The following is a 5,725-nucleotide window of genomic DNA, read 5'->3' as shown; positions in this document are numbered from 1 at the left end:
CCCACAACCTATAATGCCTCTACTGTGATGTGAGGGACTTCTGGCACCCCCATAATTTCCCTGAAGCTCTGAAATGTGTGATGGGCCCCTCTTTTTTAGTATGTACATGGAGAACACCTTCTTGGGGGTAGTGATGGTTTGGTACGTCATCCTTTCGAAAGTGACAGTCCTGTGGCTCAAGCTCTAAGTGAAATATTAAAATTAAGAAAAAAAGAGGAAGACCTATAGGTAACATGTTGTAGAAATCACAGGCAGATGGAATCTCGTTAGAGCCGAGGCAGAGTTTGAGCTGGAGTCCACTCTTAGAAACCTACATGATCAACTCCACCTTCTCTGAGAGAAAACCATGTAAAAAGCAGGCTCAGTCTCCTGGGTACTGTATATAAATATACATAAAAGCATTAAAGCACTGTATTAAAAAAGGATTCCCACTATCTAGAGTCAAAAGAATGGACAGTCATTTCAAGCAGACCCACTTATGTTCCAGTTGTAGAAATCAGAAGATAGTTCTTGAACACTGCCATTATCAACATGTGAAGGGTAAGTACAAGCATTATAGTGAATTAAACATTTATTTTTTCTAGAGGTAATGGAAATTTAGACTAAATGGAAATATATAAAATGAAAACTAATATCCACAGACAGAAATGAGGGATGAGAGAGGTTGGAAAACTGAAGAAGAGAGTCACAATAATTGCCAAAGCAGGAGACCTTCAAAGCCACATGAGAGGGAAACATAAAACAGGAAAAGGGTACAAGTCATTGAACAAGTATTTCAGCATATGAACAGTTAGAAAAGATACATCAGGGGTGGAGGAAAAGAATCCCCTCATGCAGCCCCCATTCTGGACCAGCCACATTAAAGTTTTGTGCCTTCAGTAGATTGGGCTCTGCCTTACTCACTGGCATAGCCTATTAATCACCAATGTGCCACCTGGAATTCTGTCCCTCATACACACTGACTTCCTTGGAGGCTTCTGAATGCGCCATGGCAGAAGGTTGGCCAGTACTCTCAACTTTGTGGAGCCAAGGAGAACTCTTTGGAGAGGTGAAGAATTGCATACCACACCTTTTTTGTAATGTGGACATGCTCTGTAATTACGTGTTGTTGAGTCCAGTCTCTTGGTAGCCATGATTTTTCATAGAGAGGAAAATAATTTCATCTCTAATTGTGAGGATTAGGCCAAAACATACTGAACAAGTGGGTTCCAACCAGTTGAAGAAGGATCTCTGGGGAGCTCACATGGTGGTATTTGCCTGTAATCTCAGCAGCTTGAAAGGCTGAGGAAAAAGGGTCGTGAGTTAGAGCCAGCCTCAGTGAAAAAAATTTACTAAGCAGATCAGTGAGATTCTGTCTCTACATAAAATAACAATAGGGATGTGGCTCAGGGGTTGAGTGCCCCTGAGTTCAATATAACCATTAACAAATATATGAAAAAAACATTCCACCTATCTAGCAATTAGGGAAATGTAAATCAAAATTACTTTAAGATTTTATCTCACTTCAGTCAGAATGGCAATCATTAATAATACAGGCAACAATAAATGTTGGTGAGGTTGTGAGGAAAAAAGAACATTCACACATTGCTCATGAGATTGACTCCAAATTGGTGCAACAACCATGGAAAGCAGTATGGAGATGCCTTGAAAAACCAGAATGGAAACATCATTTGATCCAGCTATCCCTCTCTTTGGACTATACCCATAAGACTTAAAAACAGCATACTACAGGGAAACAGCTGCACCAATGTTTACAGCAGCACAATTCACAATAGTTAAACCATAGAACCAACCTATGTTTTCTTCAACAGATGAATGGATAAATAAAATGTGATATATGTATATATATACATATAATTTCCCCCACCAATGGAATATTACTTAGCTTTAAAGATGAATGAAACTATGCCATTTGGTGGTAAAAGGATAGAGTTGAAGAATATCATGCTAAGTGAAATAAGCCCCACCCCATCCCCCTACACACAGAAACACAAAGGCCAAATGTTCTCTCCAATAAGTGTATGCTAATTCACAATGGGGGTGGGGAAGAGTAGTTATTTAGATTAAGTAGAGAGGATTGCAGGGAGGGGAAAGAATATGGGGATAGAAATGATAGTAGAATGAAACAGACATTACATATAATACATAATATACATAGATGCTAAAGCACTCAACAAGGGCAGGGGAGAGAATAGAAATTCAGTGGATTAGACAAAGTTGGATTGAAGAAAAGAAAAGGGAAATAGGAATACAAATGAGAGTAGAATGAATCAGACACAACTTTTCAATGTTTATATATAAATACACCACCAGGGAAGGTCCACACCATGTACACCTCAAGAATGGAATGCTAACTAAAATGAAATTTACTCCATGTATAATATGTCAAAATTAGCTCTACTATCATGTATACCTAAAAAAAATAATAAATTTTAAAAATGACAAGGGAAAATTTGTAAACCAAGAAGTTTTGTCAGTTAAAAACTCTTCAGTGAATGGTAATGTCATTAAGGTTAAATAAAAGTATAAAAGAGTACCTTGAGCCCATACAAAACAACAATGGTAAATAGAGTTGCTCAAGTCAGTCTGCCCAACTATCAATTACCCCAAAATGTTTGGTTTACACCTTTTTTCTATTTGTTTTACAATTCATCATAAGAACAATACTAACAAGCTGAGCAGAGAGGAAACATTACATAGCAGTGTTAAGAATACTATTAATAGTGCTGTGTGCACTGAAAGCATTCTAAATTTCCTCCCCCATGCAATAAAAAATAATGCAGTTGAAAGATACACTACTTACTGACTACATAACACATACATGTGTTTGTGACATTCAGTATGTGGGCAGCTGCTCAACTTGGCAGGTCAGATCCAATAGATAAGGAAAACTCTCTTCACACCAGACAGTGTTTCCTTGAGTAATACTATGAAAGCAAGAGAGAAAGCCAAAGGGAAAGACACAGGACACTGTATTGCCAGACTAGGAAAACCCAACCACTGAACCTATGTACTGGGGAGTCCCAAAGAGCTTTTCAGGGTCCCAACTAGAAAGTGCTGGGCAGAGCATCCTGTCCACAGGTGACAGTTTTAACTCTTGTTTTAAATTGTATTGAAAGTGAGGCCGAATAATTACAAGTTAGAACAAAGAAAACTTCATTCTAACATCTTGCATGACCTGGTGATCCCCTGAAGAACACCAAGTCCTCCCAAGAACAGGTCAGATCCTAGAAGAGGGAGTGATAGCCTTGAGATGACTAAATAAATTGGGATTCCAATGAGTGAGCCACCCAGCCACATGCATTGAGAAATCCATTCTTTATCTATTTCATCAAGGACTGCAGACACCATTCAATCACGAAAAGGGAAGATCTTTAGTATTTTCCTTAGACCCTTAGAACTGAATCTTCCCTCCTGGCCTTATAAATAGTTTAAACTCTCATATGTAAAATGCAGCCAGTTTTCTACATAAAATAATGTAAATATAAGCAAGAAACCTAGATATTTTACACTTTGAAATAAATAATGGTGTGAATATTATTCTCCTAGAACTTATCATTATATTTCAATAGTTATTTTCCCCAATAAAGTTAAATGAAATGTTGGTGAGTGGTGTTTTGTTGACCAAAAAGGCTCACATATGAAAAGAATATTGTGTTTTTACTTTCTGAACAGGACTTGTAGATGAGAGTCTAGAGGTTGATTTCAATCAATATTGTGTTTCTCTCTCTTTGGTGTAATGGGCTCTTGGAGCTATAAGATCTGAGGAGGGACATCGTTAGTTTATAGTATCTAATAATTACTGGGTTGCAGAGGGTTCTGGGAGACCATGACAATATTAACACAAACAACAACATCTATCTATGATAGATATCTATGCTATCGTATAATCCAATAAGTGTAACAAACCTTATATTGTAAATTATTAAGTAGAATTAAAGGGTCACTAAAATCAAAATATATAATGAAATAAAAAATGTGGGGGCATAAATGCGCCTACAGTATGTCTTTTTCTTTTTACAGTCATCATTTTACATGTTTCTATTTAAATTTTCTACTGGGTATCCAAAACTAAAGAGGTGGTACCAAATTGTGATGTTTTTCCTACACTAGAGGTGAGTATAGTCACCTCAGTGATGAAAGTCATAGAATTCATGAGGAACTGCATGGTTTCTTCAGTCCAAGAGTCAGGATGGGCCTATAGACCATGTGGATTCCCCAGGAAACATTAAGACTCTTTCCCCCTTCAGCAATCCTCTTTATTGCCTGAATACGCATGTTGGCTCCTAGTCTCTTGGGTCTTTCTCCTCTCCCTGATTGGGAGCTTGTATAACTCTCCAGAGTTGTAGATCCCTTAGGGTGTACTGCTACTCTATAAGGTGAAATGTTAAACTCATAATTCAAACTAGGGATATCTGGGCATTATTTTAGTATCCCTAGGTCCTTCCTATAACTCTCTTAATTTTCCCATAATTACAAACAAGAGAGTATATAATTTACATGAATAATATTCTCCAAATAATACTTGATTAAACATATAAAATAATTAATGGAGACTTTATAGCATTATTTACCCAACAGAATGTTTTACTATTGCATCCATCCATTAGCAAAGTGAATCGTGAAAGATGTGTGACCTAATAACATCATTAAATGCATGACAAGGTTAACATTAAGAAATTAACACTTTATTTAGCAACAAATTGCATCTGTAATGAAATATAAGTAAAAACGCTCTGTAAAACTTGCATGGTGGACCATGCTGTGACCCTAGGGATGTGAGAAGTTTGCAAGTTCAAAGTCAGGCTCCATAATTAGTGAGGACCTATGCAACTTAGCAAACCCTATCTCTAAATAAAAAAAGAAAAAAATCAGAGGATGTGGTTTACTGATTAAGTGCCCCTAACTTTAAAGGGCTCTGAAAATTTTAAATTTTGAATTTTAAATTTCATATAAATCTTAAGAAACTTCTGAAATAATCAACTCTGAGAATTATTATTTCTCCAGTTGTGAAAAATGAGACTCTTTAGTAATTTTTGATTTATACTAAAATTATATAGTTTTAGGGATGCACAATTCTATACTTTTATTTCCTTATTTCTACAATATCAGCTAAAGATGCTAGAAAAATTTCAGCAAATGTCCAAAGCAATTACCCATTTTCTACATTTAAATGATTTTTTTCCTCCTAGGTCCCAAATACTTCAAGGGATGGGCTATAGATAAGAAACTTACTACAATTTTTATATTTGTCAAGGTGTTTTTGTAAATATTTTGCTGTTATCTAAGGTACACACTTTGGACAAATGCTACTCCACATTTGCTACAGATATGAGGTCAGTAATTAAAAAATGTTGGAAATTTGAATACAGTCTTGGACACAATCTTTGGGTTTCTATATGCTATAAATCCTCCAGTGTTTTAAAAATGATGGATCAATGGCCAAAAGCTTTACAAAAATTTTTCCACATGTCCTCTCACTCGTATGAATTCTGAGGTGCTGAGTAGGGTGTGAATAATTATTGGAGACTCTGTCACCTATTTTATATTTATATGATTTCTGTGCTATCATATCTCTGGTGTGAAATAGTATTGAACGACTGTAAAATACGGTTGATTCATCCTTAAAGACCTTGATGCAATGTTTTCATTGTAAAACTTCTCTCCAGTATAAAATCTATAATATTTAGTAAGATGTGATCTTCAATATTAAAAGATTTGCCAT

Source organism: Ictidomys tridecemlineatus, unplaced genomic scaffold (assembly GCF_052094955.1).
Source record: "Ictidomys tridecemlineatus isolate mIctTri1 unplaced genomic scaffold, mIctTri1.hap1 Scaffold_373, whole genome shotgun sequence".
Lineage (NCBI taxonomy): Eukaryota > Metazoa > Chordata > Mammalia > Rodentia > Sciuridae > Ictidomys > Ictidomys tridecemlineatus.
Note: the sequence above shows the minus strand (reverse complement) of the source record.